At 38.6% G+C, this 21,817-nt stretch overlaps 1 long non-coding RNA gene across 5 annotated transcripts in view; it reads right to left on the bottom strand.

Moving 5' to 3' along the window:
- The window catches only part of LOC307179632, a 142,124-nt gene that overhangs the window by 42,606 nt on the left and 77,701 nt on the right, over positions 1-21,817 (bottom strand). The window lies entirely within an intron of this gene.

Raw genomic sequence — 21,817 nt, 5'->3', positions numbered from 1 at the left:
TCCACTAACATGTGAAAAACTAAATCTGGGACAGAAAATCTGTGGAAAGGTCCATGAGTGTGGACTTCGTTTTCGTTTCTCTGGGTGTTTCCTGTAGCCTCTCTGCTCTGTGCTGGTTTTTAGCAGGCATTCGTTATGCGCACATTTTTAACTAACCTAAAAACTTTCCTAAAATAGGAATGAAGAATTTTAAAATGAACTTCTCAAAATCCTTTTCAGCTCATTAGCTCTCAGACATAGCATCACTTTCTTGTTCTTCTCTGATTTCTAAGTCCTCTGTTTACTTCTGCTTTACTAAAAGTTGACTAGCTTGCACATCATTCAGATTTAACCCAAGCTCTCTGATTTCTTCCAGAATGACTTCCTGGGGAGGGGAGGGAAAACAGGTGGAGCACAGAGGATTTTTAGGGCAGTGAAACTACTCCGTATGATACAGTAATCCATACACATCATTATACATTTGTCCAAACCCATAGGATGTGCATTACCCAGAGTGAACGCTAAGGTAAAGCATGGAATTTGGGTGGTGATGATGTGTCCGTATAGGTTCATCAGTTGTAACAAATGTACCACCTGGTGGAGTGTGTGGGTAACGGGGAAAGCTATGCACGTACGTGGGGGGGGGGGCGTATATGGGAAGTCTCTGCGCCTTCCCCTCAATTTTGCTGTGAACTCCAAGCTGTTTTTAAAAAATAAAATCATTCAAAGAAAAAAAGTGAATGTCTTCTTAACCAGATACCGTGATTCTATAAGATTAATTAACACCCAACATGGATAATTCCTGAATCCACATCTATCATTAATGAACATTAAAGTGGTCCCTGCCTGCCTGGTGTCTTAACAAACGCACAACTGCACAAGGTTAGAACAGAAGGCTTTACATTTTCCTTAAAAGGCTAAGCATTTTTGCAATCTTCTGCTTATTGTCAACTGCATCATGATTGATCTTTTTTCAGACTAGTAACTTTAGAAAAGACTCTGCTTCTGTTATCTCTACTCTACCTTTCAAATGACTTTCATAGCAAACACAAAGGCCAAAAGGTTAGTTATCAATTGTCACTTTACAGAAAACTGACACCTGCAATCACTCAACCTTTTTAAAAATTGACTCAGCTAAGTGATGGAGAAGATATGGGCAGAATGCACATTTTTGGACTTTTAAGTCAGTGCTTTTTCGTGCTACCTCTCAGAATTTAAGACACATTTTGGTAAATAGAAGGAAACAGTTCCCATATGTATTTGATCTGTAGGATGGAATGAAATTCCAAATCTCAAATATTTCCCTGGAGAACTCCTAAAGTATCTGAGACTTTACCGCTGAATCTCATCCCACTGGTGCTTTCCTGTGTGTTACAGGAAACCTGAACGAACTTTTGGCCAACCCAGTATTACTCTGAAGAGGCCTTAAGACCATCTATCCTACATCACGTGTGGGTCATCATTTCACTCTTTGACTGAAGCCTTGAAGATGGGAGTGCTGAGGATGGACAAAAGCATCCCAGAAGAGTGGGGAAAGGGACACTTGAAACGACCCTGATGATCCACCCCTTTGTCTAGGGCCCAGGGGACTTCGGCCTCTCCCGTTTAGCCATATTTCTCTGAGCCTCTGTGGTCCGAGCCCCATGCCAGGCCATCATCAGTCTCAGGTGACTGCAGCAGCCTCTCAGGCTGTTCTTCTATTTTTAGACTTTTCATTCCACATCTGTTTCATCCAGCTCCAGCGTCCATGACTGACATTTAAATCATGTCATTTTCTTTTTCTGTTCAGAAACCCATACCTTTCTTACCCACTTTCAAGAACGTTGCCACTGTCCCTATAATAACTTTCACTTCTAATCACGCCCACCCCGCTGCACCTTCACAGAAGCCAGGGGTTCACGTCTCTTCCGGTTTCATTCCTTTGCTTCCTCTTCTGGACGTTCACACATGATACCCCCTTCTTTAAGGCTTATCAGCTACTTCCCAGCTATTTAAAATGCAACTCTCATATTAAGCCTTCTCAAATGTCACTGGGAGGCATCCACCTCAGCTGCTCTGGTGATCTCTCAGCATTTGTAAACCATTCGTGATTCATGACTCAGGGCAACTTAATATGTTTATTTCTTTTTTTTTTTAATTGGTGTCCTTGTATATTTTTTATTTTTGTCAGATCATCTCTCTGGAAACAGAGCAAGAACTTGAGGACAGACACCATGACTTTTGCCTCCTCTGTTATCCCTAGGGCAACAAATGTCAGGGTCTGCACACAGGAATCACTCCATCAGTAACCACAGGGATGGACCACTTTCCAAATTGCAAATTGTCTGGGCTTTGGAAGAGTTGTTAGCCTCCTGCTCTTCTCCCCCGGATCTGGATTAACGGGACCATAGGTAAAGGCTCTCCCTCCGTCCTTCTCCTGACTCCCTGCTAGTCCCAGGCAGGGATGGTCTCGAGACTCCCTGCTCACACAGGGGGCGCTGCTCGAGCAGCATCAGCTTCACCTGGAGGCCTGTTAACAATGCAGAATCCCAGGCCCACATCACGCCTAGGGAACTCGTGCTGGTCTTTCCACATGATCCCCACCAGATAATTTTCTGCACATTAAAGCTTGAAAATCACTGGTTTAAAGGGAGTGATTTTCTTCTCCTAGAAAATCCTGTCCTGTGTAATTGGCGTGATCATAGCCTGCAGCTGTTTCCTTTCATATCCTGAATCGCAGTGACTTAAACCATTGTGCCCAGTCAAATGTTAAACTGAGTAAGTATATGTCGACTATATTAAATTCTTCTTGATCTTGAAATTTCACCCATGTAGTTTTCTGAGTCACCTGATAGTCTATAACCATGTTATCTGTACTGAGCACTGGATCAGGACCTGTAACCATTAAATCAACAAATAGCTTTTCATCAGCTACTCTGCATCATATGATATTGTGTATTATGGGATTACAATAAGTATTCAATACTCCTTCCCTGTTTTCAAAGGACTTGCATTTATCTTGATATACATAGTAAATTCTTTTTTTTTTTCATTTGCAAAATGAGTGTGTTTGCATGATTATTTCAGTTATTTCTCCTAGAAGGAAAGGCTTACTGCCTGGATATAAAGCTAGGCAACACCCCTCCCTCCGACATCTGATGGTTGTACCCTACGGGTCCAGATGGTCACCCCCAAATCAAGGTAATAAATCTCTACAGAGATAACCAACTTGTCAGTAAACATTAATTCTGAAGGTGAAATTATCAAGGGCTCCCATTCTTTTCTTAATCTTTTTCGACCCAGCTTTTCTTCCCCAGATATCCTGAGTCCATTTACCAAGCATTGCTGACTTACTATTTATAATAGCCTCCTGCCTCTTCTCTTCCTCCTTCATCTTCTACAAGAAATGAAACCTTGTAATAGGTAGTTACAACCATATGAAACTTTATGTCCATCGTAGTTTTGAAATCTCTTTCCACTCACCTTCATGGTATCAGTGAAACACATCAGGTTGAACCCTACGACTTTCACAACGTTCCATTGATTTCTACCTACAAAACTGGCAGTTCTCCAAGGTTCAAATGAGTATATATTTCAATTTCAGAAACTGAAAATGAAGATTTTATTTTGGTGAAAACGTAAAGAAGGTGAACTGTAAATTTCCTACAGCTAAAAATGTTGCTCATTCAAGCTAATACTGAATTAACAACATTATAAATCTATAAACAATTGTTATGAATTAGCACATTTTGTGGGGCAATTTGTCTCTTTTTAAGGTAGCCTTCTACTTTAATAAGGGACAATTTGAAATAAAATTGGAGTGAATAGTTAATAAAACATACAAATAAAAACCAGCCAAATACAGCCAAATATAACAATTGAAATCCAAAGACAATTCAGCCTGAAATGTCCCATGAACTCCTCCTTTCCACTTTCAGAGCCCAAGGTGCTATAAAGTAGTTATTTTTAAAATTGAGGTAGAATATTCTTACAGTAAAATGCACATAACTTAGTTGTATGATTCAATGATTTTTGACTAATGATTCATGCCTACAAGTGTAGCCAATGCCATGTATGAAGGCATATACCATTTCCATATCCCATAAAGTTTCTTTTTGCACCTTATATTCAATTCTCAACCCCTCCCCCTCCATAGCCAACTTTTCTGACTTCTATTACCGTAAGTTGACTTCATCTGGCCTTTATCTTCATGTAAATGGAATCATACATACATCTCTTATGTCTGGCTTCTGTCTCTCCATAAAATGTTTGAAAGATTCATTAATGTTGTTGAGTGTGTCAGTAATTCATTTTTATTGTTGTGTAGTATTCTATTGTATGAATATGTCAACATGTGCTTGTCCATTTTTCCACTGAAGGACATTTGGGTTGTTTCAGTTTGGGGCTATATGAACAAGTCTGAAATGAATATTCTTGTACAAAATGTTGCGTGGACATATATTTTCACTACACATGGGGAAACAGCAAAGAGTGGGATTCCTAGGTTATAAAGTATGTTTAAGGAATATGTATGTTAAGGAATATGTTCCAAATAAAAGAACAAGATAAAAAAATCAGAAAAAAACTTCAAATATAATTAAGTTACCTTATAAAGCTCAAAATAATGGTCATAAACATGATCACTGAACTTCACAGAAGAATTGATGAACTCAGTGTAAACTTTAACAAAGAGATAAAATATCAGAAAGTACCAAATAGAAGACACAGCACTGAAGAATACAGTAACTAAACTGAAAAATACACAAGAGGGGTTCAACAGCAGACTAAATGAAGCAAAAGAAAGGGTCAGTGATCTGGAAGACAGCACAGTGGAACTGACCCAAATAGAACAACCAAAAGAAAAAAATAAGTTTAAAAAGTGTTCATAGCTTAAGGGACTTATGGTACAATATCAAGCAAACTAATATTCACAGTTAGGAATCCCAAATGGAGAAAAAGGGTGAAAGTAGCAGAAAACTTATTTAAAGAAATAATGACTGAACATTTCTAACCTGGGAAAGGAAACAGACATACAGATCCAGGGAGCCTAGAGAGTTCCAGAGAAGATGAACCCCAAGAGACATGAACCAAGGTATATTATAATTAAGATGCTAAATTTAAAGAATTAATCTTAAAAGCAGCAAGAGAAAAATAAAATGTTGCATACAAGTTAACCCCCATAAGACTGTCAGCAGATTTTCAGTAGAAAATCTGCAGGCCAAAAGGGAGTAGCATGATATATTCAAAGTGCTACAAGGAAAAACAAAAACAAAACAAACAACTTCCAACCCATAATAATCTACTTGGCCAAGATATTATTCAGAATTGAAGGAGAAATAGAGTTTTCCAGACAGCCAAAGTAGAAGAGTTCATCACCACTGAACTGACCTTACAATATATATTTAAAGGACTTCCTTAATCTGCAAAGAAAGGGCACTAATTAGTAACAAGAGAACATATGAAAGTATAAAGCTCACTGAGAAAGGTAAATATAAAGTAAAGGCAGTGGATTAAACACTTACAAAGCTAGTGTGAAGGAAAAAAGTAGTAAAAGTATAACTAATAATTACTTAACAGATATTCAAAATAAAAAGATGTAAAATATTATATCAAAAACAGTGTGGGGAGGGTGGAGTAAAAATGTAGAGCTCTAGAATGTGTTCAAATTAAGTCATTATCTACTTAAAATAGTCTACTATAAATGTAGGTTGTTATGTGTAAGCCTAATGGTAAATACCAAGCCAAAACCAGTAGTAGATACGCAAAATATAATGAGAAAGGAAACTACACATACCATTACAAAAAGTCATCAGGCCACAAAGATAGAAAACAAAAGAAGAAAAAAGGAACAGAGAAACTACAAAGCAACCAAAAAACAATTATCAAAATAACAGTAAGTACATACCTATCAATAATTACTTTAAATGTAAATGGACTAAATCTGCCAATCAAAAGACACAGAGTGGTTGAATGAATAAAAACCAAGACCCATCTATATGCTGCCTACAATAGACTCACGTCAGATTCAAGGATACACCCAGACTGAAAGTGAAGGGACGGAAAAAGATATTCCATGCAAACAGAAACCAAAAGAAAGTTGGAGAATCTGTACTTATAGCAAACAAAATAGACTTTAAGACAAAGACTGTAATAAGAAACAAAGAAGACTGCTACATAATGATAAAGGAGTCAGTCCAAATGAAGATATAATATGTGTAAATATTTATGTACCCTGTATAGGAGCACATAAATACATACTGCAAATATTTAAAAACCTAAAGAGAGAAACAGACAGTAACACAATAATTGTCAGGGACATTAATGCCCCACTTACATCAATGGACAGATCATCCAGACACAATAATAAGGAAATACTGGTCTTAAGTGACACATTAAATTAGACAGTATTAACAGATAGTACAGAACAGTCCATAAAGATGCCAACATAGAGAACAGACTTGAGGACATGGGGAGGGAGGAAGGGTAAGCTGGGACGAAGTGAGAGAGTGGCATGGACTTATATATACTACCAAATGTAAAATGGCTACTGAGAAGCCGCTGCATAGCACAGGAAGATCAGTTCACTGCTTTGTGACCACCTAGAGGGGTGGGATAGGGAGGGTGGGAGGGAGATGCACGAGTGAAGGCATATGGGGATATATGTATACACACAGCAGATTCACTTTGTTATACAGCAGAAACTAACACAACATTGTAAAGCAACTATACTGCAATAAAGATGTTAAAAATAACTAAATGAATAAAAATAAAAGCAATATGCATTCTTCTCAAGTCACATGGAGCATTCTCTAGGACAGATCACATGTTAGACCACAAAACAAGTCTTAACACATTTATGAAGACTGAATTCATATCATTCTTTTCTCACTATAGGTAATAAACTCTAATCAATGACAAGAATTGTACAGAAAAGTTACAAACATATACAGATTAAACAACATGCTACTGAACAAGCAATAGGTCAATGAAGAAATCGAAAGAGAAATTTAAAAGTACCTTGAGAAAATGAAAATGGAAATACAACATCAAAACTTATGGGATGCAGCATTAATTTTGTATCCTGCTACTTTATGAAATAGCTCTAGTAGTTTTCTGGTAGCATCTTTAGGATTCTCTATGTATAGTATCATGTCATCTACAAACAGTAACAGCTTTACTTCTTCTTTTCCGATTTGGATTTTTTTATTTTTTTTCCTTCTCTGATTGCTGTGGCTAAAACTTCCAAAACTATGTTGAATAATAGTGGTGAGAGTGGGCAACCTTGTCTTGTTCCTGATCTTAGTGGAAATGGTTTCAGTTTTTCACCATTGAGGACAATGTTGGCTGTGGGTTTGTCACATATGGCCCTTATTATGTTGAGGAAAGTTCCCTCTATGCCTACTTTCTGGAGAGTTTTTATCATAAATGGGTGTTGAATTTTGTTGAAAGCTTTTGCTGAATCTACTGAGATGATCGTATGGTTTTTCTCCTTCAATTTGTTAATATGGTGTATCACATTGATTGATTTGCATATATTGAAGAATCCTTGCATTACTGGGATAAACCCCACTTGATCATGGTGTATGAGCCTTATAATGTGCTGTTGGATTCTGTTTACTAGGATTTTGTTAAGGATTTTTGCATCTTTGTTCATCAGTGATATTGGCCTGTAGTTTTCTTTTTTTGTGACATCTCTGTCTGGTTTTGGTATCAGGGTGATGGGGGCCTCACAGAATGAGTTTGGGAGTGTTCCTCCCTCTGCTATATTTTGGAAGAGTTTGACAAGGATAGGTGTTAGCCCTTCTAACACCTATTTTGAATTTGATAGAATTCACCTGTGAAGCCATCTGCTCCTGGGCTTTTGTTTGTGGGAAGATGTTTAATCACAGTCTCAATTTCAGTGCTTCTGATTGGTCTGTTTATATTTTCTATTTCTTCCTGGTTCAGTCTTGGAAGGTTGTGCTTTACTAAGAATTTGTCTATTTCTTCCAGGTTGTTCATTTTATTGGCATATAGTTGCTTGTAGTAATCTCTCATGATCCTTCATATTTCTGCACTGTCACTTGTTATGTCTCCCTTTTCATTTCTAATTCTATTGATTTGAGTCTTCTCCCTTTTCTTCTTGATGAGTCTGGCTAATGGTTTATCAATTTTGTCTATCTTCTAAAAGAACCAGCTTTTAGTTATACTGATCTTTGCTATCGTTTCCTTCATTTCTTTTTCATTTATTTCTGATCTGATCTTTATGATTTCTTTCCTTCTGCTAACTTCAGGGGTGTTTTGTTCTTCTTTCTCTAATTGCTTTAGGTGTAAGGTTAGGTTGTTTATTTGAGATGTTTCTTGTTTCTTAAGGTAGGATTGTATTGCTATAAACTTCCCTCTTAGAACTGCTTTTGTTGCATGCCATAGGTTTTGGGTTGTCGTGTTTTCATTGTCATTTGTTTCTAGGTATTTTTTGATTTCCTCTTTGATTTCTTCAGTGATTTCTTGGTTATTAAGTAGTGCATTGTTTACCCTCCATGTGTTTGTATTTTTTACAGATCTTTTCCTGTAACTGATATCTAGTCTCATAGCATTGTGGTCGGAAAAGACACTCGATACAATTTCAATTTTCTTAAATTTACCGAGGCTTGATTTGTGACCCAAGATATGATCTATCCTGGAGAATGTTCCATGAGCACTTGAGAAGAATATGTATTCTGTAGGTTTTGGATGGAGTGTCCTATAAATATCAATTAAGTCCATCTTGTTTTATGTATCATTTAAAGCTTGTGTTTCCTAATTTATTTTCATTTTGGATGAGCTGTCCATTGGTGAAAGTGGGGTGTTAAAGTCCCCTACTATGATTGTGCTCCTGTCAATTTCCCCTTTTATGGCTGTATTTGCCTTATGTATTGAGGTGCTCCTATGCTGGGTGCATAAATATTTCCAATTGTTACATCTTCTTCTTGGATTGATCCCTTGATCATTATGTAGTTTCCTTCTTTGTCTCTTGTAATAATCTTTGTTTTAAAGTCTATTTTGTCTGATATGAGAATTGCTACTCAAGCTTCTTTTGATTTCCATTTGCATGGAATATCTTTTTCCATCCCCTCACTTTTTCAGTCTGTATGTGTCCCTAGATCTGAGGTGGGTCTCTTGCAGACAGCATATATACGGGTCTTGTTCTTGTATCCATTCAGCCAGTCTATGTCTTTTGGTTGGAGCATTTAATCCATTTACATTTAAGGTAATTATTGATATGTATGTTCCTATTACCATTCTCTTAATTGTTTTGGGTTTGTTATTGTAGGTCTTTTCCTTCTCTTGTGTTTCCTGCCTAGAGAAGTTCCTTTAGCATTTGTTGTAAAGCTGGTTTGGTGGTGCTGAATTGTCTTAACTTTTGCTTGCGTGTAAAGGTTTTAACTGCTCTATCAAATCTGAATGAGATCCTTGCTGGGTAGAGTAATCTTAGATGTAGGTTTTTCTCCTTCATCACTTTAAATATGTCCTGCCACTCCCTTCTGGCTTTCAGAGTTTATGCTGGAAGATCAGCTGTTAACCATATGGGGATTCCCTTGTGTGTTATTTGTTGTTTTTCCCTTGCTGCTTTTAATATTTTTTCTTTGTATTTAATTTTTGATAGTTCGATGAATATCTGTCTTGGCGTGTTTCTCCTTGAATTTATCCTGTATGGGACTCTCTGTGCTTCCTGGACTTGACTATTTCCTTTCCCATATTAGGGATGTTTTCAACTATAATCTGCATTCCTATACACTAATGATGAAAAATCTGACAGAGAAACTAAGAAAACACTCCCATTTACTATTGCGACAAAGAGAAATAAGAAAAACAAAGAAAACAAAGAAATAAGAAAAATCTAAAATAAACAACCTAACTTTACAACTCAAGGACCTAGAAAAAAGAAGAATTAATGAAACCCAGTTAGTAGAAAGGAAATAACAGAGAGAACTAAATAAAAGAGACACTAAGATTATAATAGAAAATAACAAAAAAATCCAAAGCTGATTCTTTGAAAAGACAAAGGAGACAGATACTTAGCTAGACTCACCAAAAAAAAAAAAAAAAAAAGAGACAGAGAGAGCCCAAATAAACAAATTCAAAAATTAAAAAGATATTACAACTGATACCATAGGAAGGCCACGGATCATAACAGATTACTATAAATAATTATACTCCAACACAGTTGACAACCTAGAAGAAATGGATAAATTCCAAGAAACGTACAACCTTCCAAGACTGAATCGTGAGGAAATAGAAAATCTGAATAGGCCAATTACTAGTAAGGAGATTGAATCAATAACCTCCCAACAAATAAAAGTCCAGAACCACATGGCTTCACTAGTGATTTCTACCAAACTTTCAAAGATGAATTAATACCAGTCCTTCTCAAACTCCTCCAAAATATAGAAGAGAACTTCAAAACTCATTTTATGATGCCAGCATTACACTGGTACCAAAAGCAAAGGCATCACAAGAAAAAAAAAATTACAGGCCAATATACTTGATAAGCATAGATAGAAAATATCCTCAACAAAATACTAAGAAACCAAATTCAGCAATGCATTAGAGGATTATACACCATGATCAAGTGGGAATTATCTCAGGGATGCAAAGATAGTTCAACATTTGCAGATCAATCAACATAATAGAACATTTTAACAAAATGAAGGATTAAAATGATATTATCCCAATAGATGCAATTAAGCATTTGACATAATTCAACATTCATTTATGATAAAAACTCAACAACATGAGTATAGCGGAAATGTACCTAAACATCATAAAGGCCCTATGTGACAACCCCACAGCTAACATTACACTCAACTGTGAAAAGCTGAAAGCTTTTCCTCTAAGACCAGGGACAAGACAAGAATGCCCATTCTCACATTTTTATTCAACATAGTATTGGAAGTCATAGCCACAGCAATAAGTAAGAAGAATATATAAAAGTCATCCCAACTGGAAAGGAAAAAGTAAAACTGTCACTATTTGCAGATGACATGGAAAACCTGAAGACTCCACCAAAAAACTGTTAGATAATAAGTGAATACTGTAAAGTTGTAGGATCAATATACAAAAATCTGTTGCATTTCTATACTCTAATAATAAACTATAAGAGAATTAAGAAAAGTTTCATTTATGAATATATCAAAAATAAAATAATCAGTAATAAATTTATCCAAGGAGGTGAAATACCTGTACACTGAAAACTATAGAACAAAGATTTAAGTAACTAAAGATAACACAAATAGAAGATTTCCATGATCATGGACTGTAGGAAATTAATATTGTAAATCTTAAGAAAGAAGACCTAGAAGCTCACACTCCTGGATTTCAAACTGTATTACAAAGCTATAGTAATCAAAACAGTATGGTTGGCATTAAAACAGGCACATGAATCAATGAAAGATAACAGGAAGCTGAGCAATAAACCCACACAAATATAGTCAGTTAATTTAGGACAAAGAAGCCAAGGCTATAAAATGGGGAAAGGACAGTCTCTCAATCAATGGTTGTTGGGAAAACAGGACAGCCACATGCAAAAGATGGAAACTAGACTCTTATCTTACACCACACACAAAAACTAACTCAAAATGGATTAAAGACTTGAATGTATAATAAGACCTGAAACCATAAAACTCTTAGAAGAAAACAGGTGGTAAGCTCCTTGGCATTGGTCTTGAGGTTTCTGGATCTGACTTAAAAAGCAAACAAAAGCCAAAACAAACAAGTCGGACTACATCAAACTAAAAAACTTCTATACAGCTAAAGTAATTATCAACAAAATGAAAAGACAACCTACTGAATGAGAGAAAATATTTGCCAAACATATATCTGAGGAGGGATCAATATCCAATATATATATAAAGAACACATAAAACTCAATAGCAAGAAAAACCAAACATTCTGAATAACAAGTGGTCAGGGGATCTGAATAGACATTTTTCCAAAGAAGACATACACATGGCCAACAAGTCCATGAAAAGAGTCTCAGCATCTCTAATCATCAGGGGAAGGCAAACCAAACCACAGTGAGATATCACCTCATAATAGCCATTCTAACAGGTATGAGAAGACGAGATAACTGCTGGCAAAGATGTGGAGAAAAGGGAATTCTTGCGCCTTGTTGGTGGGAATGTAAGTTGATGCTGCCACTGAAAAACAGTATAAATGTTCCTTAAAAAATTAAAACTAGAATTACCATATGGTCCAGTAGTCCCATTTCTGTGTATTTATGTAAAGAAAATTAAAAATAATGCTGCAGTGAACCTGGGGTGCATATACTTTTTTTTTTTTTTTTTTTTTTTTTTTGCAGTACACGGGCCTCTCACTGTTGTGGCCTCTCCCATTGCAGAACACAGGCTCTGGACGCGCAGGCTCAGCGGCCATGGCTCACGGGCCCAGCCGCTCCGCGGCATGTGGGATCCTCCCGGACCAAGGCACGAACCTGCGTCTCCTGCATCGGCAGGCGGACTCCCAAGCACTGCACCACCAGGGAAGCCCCATATATCTTTTTGAGTTAATGTTTTAACAGCCAGGAAATGGAAGCAACCTCTTTGTCCACTGATGAATAAATGGATAAGGAAGAAGTCACACCAACGCACATACACACCCACACCCACCCATATGATCTCACTTATATGAGAAATTTCAAACAACAACAACAAGAAGCTAGACTCCTAGATACAGAGAAGAGGTTGGTGGTTGCCAGAAGCAAGGTATGGGGGCAATGCATGAAGGGGGTTCAAAGGTACAGATTTTCATTATAAAATAGATAAGTGATGTAATGTACAGCATGCTGAGTACAGTTAATAATATTTCTGTGAGAGTAGATCTTAGAAGTCCTTATTAAAAAAAAAAAGTATTGTGATGGGCGTTAACTTATTGTAGTGATCATATTGCAATATATACAAATAGAGTGTTATATGTCAATTATACCACAATAAAAAATAAATGTTGAACAAATTACTTGACCTCAATTTCATAATACATCAAAGTATCAATGTTCTAGAGCTGTTCTGAGAAACAAATGACATCCTACATAAGCAATTTAACACAATTACTGATATATAAATAAGCACTCAAAAGTCTCATTCTACTAAACAGTGCTGTGAAAACTGGCTGTCCATATACAAGAAATGAATTTGGAGTTCTAGCTCATGACAAACACAAAAATTATCTCAATAGACCATAGACCTAAATGTAACAGCTAAAATTATAGACTCTTGGAGGAAAACACAGAAGTAAATCTTTGCGACCTTAAGGTAGGCTATGATTTCTTAGATATGACACCAAAAGCACAAGCAATAAAAGGGTACTAAAAGTTGGGTTTCATGAAAATTGAAAACTTTTTTTTTTTTTTTGCTGCAAACGATACAGCACTATCAAGATAGTGAAAAGACAAACCACAGAACGGAAGAAAATATTTGCAGTTGATAAATCTAGTAAGTGTCTAACGTCCAGAATATAAAGAATGCTTACAACTCAACCACAATAGAACACAAAAATTGGGCAAAGGATAAAAACAGACACTTTTCCAAAGAAGATATACAAATGGACAATAATCATATGAAAATATGCTCAATATCGTTAGGGAAAAGAATTTAAAAACCACAACGAGATAGCACTTTCCCCCCACAGTGAGGGCTATAGGCAGAGGGAGAACAGGTGTTTTGCAAGGATATGGAGAAATCAGAACCCTCATACGTTGCTCATGGGAACGTAAAATGGTACGGAGGTTTCGGAAAGTATTTTTGCAGTTCCTCAAGTTGTTAAAAAAAAAGTGTTACCACATGATCCAGCAATTTCACCCCTAGGTTTTATACTCAAGAGAACTGGAAACATATATACACCCAAAAACTAGTACACACTTATATTCATTGCAGCGTTATTCGTAATACTCAAAATGTAAAACAATTCAAGTGTCTGCCAGCTGATGGCTGGGTAAACACAATGTGTCATATACATTCAATGGAATATTAGTCATCGGTTAAAAGGAAAGGCATACAGATATAGGCTAGAATGTTAACAGACCTCAAAATCATTATGCTGAGGGAAAGAAGCCAGGGACAAAAGACCACACACTGTATGATTCCATTTATTAATAATGCTTAGTGCAGGGAGAGGGGCAAATAAAAAGAGTGATAGGGCTTCCCTGGTGGCGCAGTGGTTGAGAGTCCGCCTGCCGATGCAGGGGACGCGGGTTCGTGCCCTGGTCCGGGAGGATCCCACATGCCGCGGAGCGGCTGGGCCCGTGAGCCATGGCCGCTGAACCTGTGCGTCCGGAGCCTGTGCTCCGCAACAGGAAAGGCCACAGCGGTGAGAGGCCTGCATACCACACACACAAAAAAAGAGTGATCATGGGAACAGATTTCTTTGTGGGGTGATGAAAATATTCTAAAATTAGATTATGGTAATGGGTGTATAATGCTCTAAATATATGAAAGTCCATTGATTTGCATTTTAGTCAGACAAAATTTAAGATATGTAAATTATATCTCAATAAATCTGTTTTAAAAAGGCAAACAAAATATTCTTCAGTGCTGCAGCAGTCAAAAACTGTTACTATCATAATTGAGAAAGGCATTAAAGGTTGACTTATGCTAACCTCATGATACACCTTGTTGATCCTTAAAGATATATTGTGGAGACATAAAATAAGCTTGGAAAATTTATATAACAAGATTTCTAACATGTTTTTCCACTTTAAAAAACTAGTACCATTTTTTTATAATAGTTCCCATTATGTTATATATCTGTGTGTGTGTGCGCACACACGCATATGTAGATATATTAAAAAATTTAATGTTGTGTTTAAGAAAATGTTCATATTATTATATTTTAGATGTTTTTTCCTATTAAAATTGACCGCCTATGCACAAGCATCTACATTATTCATGTGAAATTGATGTGAGGTCACTTGCTAGGCCCAGTGGGCAATATATTTAGCAGAATAAGTCTGCTACCTGTTTAAAGAGTGAAATATATACTCACTGCAGCACGTAGTCACCAACTATTTACATAATTTTAAGCCCTTAGTAATAAAGCAATCATGAATTTGTCATTTTACTAGTTTAACCATGATACTTCAAAACTTCAAATCCTGCTCTCAAAAACTGCCTTTAATTTATTTTAATTAAAAGACATCCCAAGGGGGCAATACAAATGCTTCAAAGTTTAAAGCTCTGTTCCCTTTGCTACGACTAAAGACGTGTTCTTTTCCCTTCTCGATCAAATGAAGTGTACTTCTGAGATCCACAGTGGCAATTATATGATGTAGTCTTTAAAAAGAATAGTTTGATATGACCAGAGAAAACAGGCGTTTTTGGAAAGGCCTACCAAAGACTTGAAAACAGGAAAAAAAAAATATCGAGGATAATCTTCTAGTGTGAAGTTTGTATCATTTCTTTTTGTAATGATGTAAAAATTAAATCCATAAAAATTTTAAAAAGAACGTTTAAGATTAAGAAAATGGTACTAGCAGCATTTGAATCCATCCCTATCACAATACAATATTCATTCCAAAATGCTGCCTCCTTACAGAAAAAGTTCATTGTAAATACTTAGGATGCACTCATGCCTAAGGCGATGTACAATCACCTGTTCTTTCAGAATTCAGTTTTGAGTGCCTGTGTGCCCATTTCTGTTCTAAGTATGCAGCGTACAGTGGAGTCCCGGGACTTTATTGACTAAAGCTCATAGTTTACAATGTTCCGTAGAGATACTCATAGCAGGATGGAAAAAAAAAAGAGTTCAAGGCTAAGGTGATAATGGAATCTCAGCTGGACAGTGAAGGGGTAGCCAGTGCAGAGGGTGTAGTCAAGGAGACCACTCACAGGAGACAGGCTGAAACCCAAAACCATCACCCGAGAAGGTGAACGAGGAGAGGGCAGAGAGCACAGAACACTCAGGGCTGGCAGAGGACGGGCTGGCAAGGAGCCCTACGTGCAGAAGGCTTACATCGTTCACAAAGGAAAACGAAGTGGATTCAGAGGATGTCAGCCTGGAACCAGATGAGTTTAGAAGTAGGCCAGTAGCGGGCTTCCCTGGTGGCGCAGCGGTTGAGAGTCCACCTGCCAATGCAGGGGACACGGGTTCGTGCCCCAGTCCGGGAAGATCCCACATGCTGCGGAGCGGCTGGGCCCGTGAGCCATGGCCGCTGAGCCTGCGCGTCCGGAGCCTGTGCTCCGCAACAGGAGAGGCCACAACAGTGAGAGGCCCGCGTACCGCAAAAAAAAAAAAAAAAAAAAAAAAAAACCAAAAAAAAACAAAAAACTTCATTGCTAAAAAGTGCTAACCATCTTCTGAGCCTTCAGCAAGTCACAGTAGTAGTAACAAAGATCCCAGATCACCATAATGGATACCATCATAATAATGAAAAAGCTTGAAATGTTGTGAGAATTACCAAAATGTGACACAGACACATGAAGCAAATGCTGTTGGAAAAATGGCACCGACAGACTTGCCCCACTGCAGGGTTGCTGTAAACTTCGATCTGAAAAAGATAAGCAACAACTGCAAGTAGCAGTAAAGCGAAGCACAACGAAACGAGGTGTGCCTGTACAGTCCTTCTGCCCGCAGGTCCTAGCCTTGAAGGGCTGGCTTATGCTCACAGCGTGGCCAGCAGCACTTTGGCAGAGAGCATTTGAATGATGGATATTGTGGATACAGCACTGTGGCTATGACGGGTGGAAAGGGGGCTGGAATTGCCCAGTTTCCCCTAAGGTGCCAGCACCTCAAAGGAAGACACCACAACTGCCCCCAGAATACCATCATCACAAGGGAAAGAGACACCATCTCCCTTAGGACATAGTTATCACAGGGCTAGTGGCCAGTTTCCCCCAGAACATCACCATCTGAAGGGAAGCAACTACCGTTTTCCCTAGGACACCATCATCACAAGGCAAAAAGCTACAATTTCCCCCGAGACCCCATCATCACAAGGGAAGCAGCAGCCGCTTCCTGGCAGCCCTGAGTGGAGCTGTGCTATCTACACCCTTCCCTGTCTGGCCTCTACCACAGCTCCCCATAAATTTGTGAGATAATTCTGAGCCTCAGAACACACTCCCTTCTGCAGAGTAAGGTTTTTCTTTTGTTTTGTTGCTTTTAAGAAACAGGTGAAACCTTTCTGAATCCATTTCTTAGCTAAAAGTGGTGTCGTTTGCAAGGCAACCATCTTGGGGTTTAGTGGGATGAACGGAAGTCGTGTATTTGTACCACAGCATCGTTGCACTTGCTTCTTTGTTTAAAATGTAAGAATCTCATTTGCTTGTGCTACTGCCTGAACCCCTCTACTCAGGATTTGCAGGTGGTCTCAGTTACCCATGTTAGGGGTAGCATTTAAGCTTGTTCAGCTTCCTTTCTGCCCAAGTTTCTCCCTGCCTCAGTTTCCTGGGTCACTCGTCTGGTCCCTGCAGGTGGGCTTGTTCCACAGCCAGGACCTGAAGGTCTGCTGCAGAAACATCTACTCTCTCCATCCTTGGATCCCGGGCAGGACTCTTGCTCAGGCAGGTGGGGGTAGGCGTGGAGCATCTTCATTGCGCACAAATTGGCTCAACAGATGTTAACTTGAATTGGAAAAAAAAAAAAAAATCACCAGGTGGTTTGGTGGTTTCCAATGTCCCTTTTGGTTCTAAATACTTATTTATGAAGGCACTAAAACAACACAACACAACCTGATATATTCAATTACCGGAGAAGACTTGGGCTTACGTGCCACAACAGACTGCTTTGTATTCTTTTTCCCTCAGATCCCGGAGTAAATACAGGTTGTTTTAATCGAGGGTCAGAGGGTCCAGTTTCCATCCTCTTTGACTCACCACTCGGTTTAGTTCCTTGGGGAGTAGTTTTTCTGTAGCCAAGTTTGCAGACAAAAATGCTGAATCACATGCCCCTAAGACCATGGGACACCAAAACCTTGTGTGAAACTGCACAACAACCGAATAAAGCCACGGCCTCTCAGTGACTGATTTAAAGATATCAGCTCCCACGCTGGCTGCCCCAAGGAAACCAAGATAGGGCCTCGTGTGCTGTGTTCACACACACACCCCTCAGAGAAATGTACACGTGTGCAGAGCTCCTAACAGCGGTAAAAGCAATACCAATCCTAGTAATTAAACCTGATTCAGCTTCACGTGCATCAGTAGTCTAAGCACTTTAATAAACTTATTTAATCTTCAGGACAATTCAACAAGATAGGCAATGTTATTATCCCCATTTTAGAGGTGGGGAAATGGAAGCTTAGTTGAAATTAAGTACCTAGCAAAATGTTGGCTTAAAAGTGAGCCTTAACTTCTAAACACTAGATAAAACATCTTAGAAAGTTATCTAACTACATAATCTACTACAAACATCTTAATCTAGTAGCAGATTAATAGCTGTTACATAGCCTAACTTAATCCAGCAGTAGTGAGATACTTACTCTAGTTACCAGATAGCATAATAATCTAACTATCTAATCCAGTGACTTAATGTAACTGCTAGAGACCAGATACAACATCCAAGAGGACTAGGAAGGTTGTCACCCAAGCAGTCTGACTCCAGAGCCCAGGAGCCTGATCACCACTCCTTGTTCATGCTCTGGGAAAAGGTTAAATCGAGGAGAACAGGGTATAGTCCCTAAGGGAGGGCTTAACCTTTATTCACAACCTGTAATTTTCTCCTGTGACATTCTGCACTAGAAATTTTCATGAAAAAGCCAGGACGCTGATAAACCCACATTTCAATACCTAGTCATTTTCCTTCTTCGGTCAACAGAAACTTAAGCAATGTAACCAGCATGCTAGCAAAATAAAATTTCAGATTTGTACCTGACAAAAAGTAATAGAAAGTGACTAAGCTCGCAATATCACCAAGCCCTTTAGAGAAATTCAACACCGTGTTCAGCCTAGGATGTTTTCTGTTTTTTTTCATGTGTGTAATGAAAGGCAAAGATCATTAGAGCAGAAATATCAAGTTAGCTTTGAAACACAAACGCAGTGTTACCAGTGCATCGATACTAATGATATGTTAATTGTTTAATTGCATATTTTAATAACATACTTACAAAGCCGCAATTTCTTTATGTTTAAATAACATAATTGTGTGTCAGTTTTGTTTTCAGTAAACACGGGAATGCTTTCATTCACCTACACATCTCTATGTAATTAAGTTTTGGCTTTTTCTCCCCGAGTTATAATTGATCCTAATGTCTTTATTAAACAGGAATCATCTTCAGTAATCTATTTTTAGTCCTCTCTCTGAGACAGCTACGTTGTCATTCAGGCTTTCAGAAAGGTGGACAGACCCTGGCTGGGATGCTGGTCCATTTACAAATGGAATTACTGTCCCCTCTCTGGGACATAGCAAAGTCCAAAAGCAATCCCCGTCTTGCCAAGTAATCACACAGAAAAAAATAAATTATAATTCTTGGAGGCTGTATGGCTTGCATAACTTGTCCAACAAGATATGCAGCCCTATTCCCGTGTCATTTAAAATGCTTTCCTGTCAACCCCAACTCAAGTTCTATTTTTAAATTGCCTTTTCTACAGAAGTTACAGCAGTTGTTGGAAAAAATGGTTTGATTATAGAAGACCTGTTAGCCTTCAGCCATGTCACTTAGGAATGTGTCTTCCTCAAATCATCTAAATTCTCTTCAAAAGTTAAAAAAAAAAAAAAGTGACCTATAAAAGTTGTTTTTTGGGGCTTCCCTGGTGGCACAGTGGTTGAGAGTCTACCTGCCAATGCAGGGGACACGGGTTCGTGCCCCGGTCCGGGAAGATCCCACATGCCGCGGAGCGGCTGGGCCCGTGAGCCATGGCCACTGAGCCTGCGCATCCGGAGCCTGTGCTCCGCAACGTGAGAGGCCACAACAGTGAGAGGCCCGCGTACCACAAAAAAAAAAAAAAAAAAAAAGTTGTTTTTTCAAGACACCTTCACCATGAAATATACCAAGAGACACATGATATACAATTAAAGGTTTTCTTTTATGGTCACACTAAGAGAAATAAGAACATTTTCTTTTTTAAAAAATTCTTATATTATTTGAAACCTCTCTTAAGACAAATTTGGGGGTCTGTGGACTTTGGGTGTAATCGGAGGGTTGACTGATATATAAAACTATTATCAAAAGCAACTTTTATCTATTCAACAAAAACTTACTGGAATGACTCTTCAAAAATCTGTTTCTCCCTTAAAAAGTTGACAGTGATAAGTTTGTCCATATGGACGAGGGTTAATAATATGCAACACTGGTTAATTCACACACTGGGTACATCTCAATTTGTGGCACAGGCAGGAACCTCGTGATTGGCAATACTTATACCACCCTCTCACTATTCTCTTATTAAATTCTATTGCATCAGAGATAATTCTGAAACTAAGGAGATTTAGATCTGTTTAAAGAATGTTTCTGGTATTTAGCACTTCCTCTTTTGTTTAAATGCTCAACTCTCTTAGTGTCCAAGAATTTGATGGCAAGAACTTGAGAGCTGGTTTCTGTAATTTATACGTTATCTCAGAACAGGAAATCTGTGGGAGGGTCAGGTTCCAGTAGAGCGAGGCTACTTATTTCCAAATAAAAAGAATCCAGGCCTTACCCTGATGAGAATTCTGAAGTTAACATCGGGGATTACAGACTTCCAGCTCTCTTGGGCAAACTTCCATGCCAGTGCTATGGAATAGGTCATCCTATGGAGGATGTTTACTTGCAAGAATAGATGATTCAGTGATTAAACAGGTAAGGATTAGATGATCAGAAGGTCTGGGAAGGACAACGGGATGTGCTCTGCCTTCAAACAGCCCCTGAAGATTCAGACAGCTTGTGTGACATATGATAACCTGCCTCCCGGCCGTGCTGTGTCCTTTAGTTAGTAAGCTGGACTCACTATATCTTTGCTTGATTCCGTTTCTATGTGCTGTGGAGATTTCTGGGTAAAAGAAGTAAATAATCAGAAAAGGGTCCACTGATCAAGGTATCATCATATCAGCTGCTCCCATGCTGTAGACCCGGAAACATCGTATAAATAGTTGGAGATCCCACTGTACAGGTATGCTGTGAAAGGTCAAGGAGAGTCTTCAGGGCCTATGTAAGGCGTGTGAGGGTCTCTTCTAACTTGAGAGGGATGAAGCACAGTGTGGCGGTGTGTAGTAGTGGCCATATGACTACTGAAAGTGATAAAGAAATACAAAACCGGCCATCGTCTCCTCTCTGGGTCCAGGATGGCTCAGCCATGAGGCTCTCTCTGCACTAAAGGAAGCAGTAGTAGTAAGAGTCCAACCTTGGAAGTACTGACCCGGGGTTGAGTCTTCCTTTGTGCTCGTCAGAGGCTGCCGTGTGCAATTCATGGAAACTCTTTGCATCTCGGTTTACTCATCCACGCTACAAAGAAGTGCAAACCAAGGTTTGGTCTGTGTCTGCTCCAGAGCAGGGCTTTCCAAAATTTCCCTCACGTCATAGCACACGAAGTGAAGTAGCAATTGTCCAGCACGCTGCAATAAACCAATGAGCCTCTCTGACGCTGTGGACAAGGAAAGCAGGGCTGTTTCAGGCCACACCTGCTGCCCAAAAGGTTCAGGGTATCAACCTCTTCGATTCCACAAACATGGCAGTAAATCCCCTCCAGTACCGTGGTTCCTGCACGTACATGTGGCACGTGTGCAATGCACACACACTGGTCAGGGCTCGTATTCAGAATTGTTACTAATATTTGTGTAATTACTGACCTCTCTCTTGCTCACTAGATGCTTTTAGTGAATCAGGGAGGATGACTGTTTGTCCAACTCTACACGGAAAATGATTAGTACAAACTCCTTGGCTCTTTATTTGGAAAATCACAGTGTTGGGCTATGTGGTCTATATATAAGTCTGTATAAGCCT

This window comes from Stenella coeruleoalba (genome assembly GCF_951394435.1).
Source record: "Stenella coeruleoalba genome assembly, chromosome: 21".
Taxonomy (NCBI): Eukaryota; Metazoa; Chordata; class Mammalia; order Artiodactyla; family Delphinidae; genus Stenella; species Stenella coeruleoalba.
The sequence above is the reverse complement of the archived record's forward strand: the minus strand, read 5'-3'. Positions and strand labels throughout refer to the sequence as shown.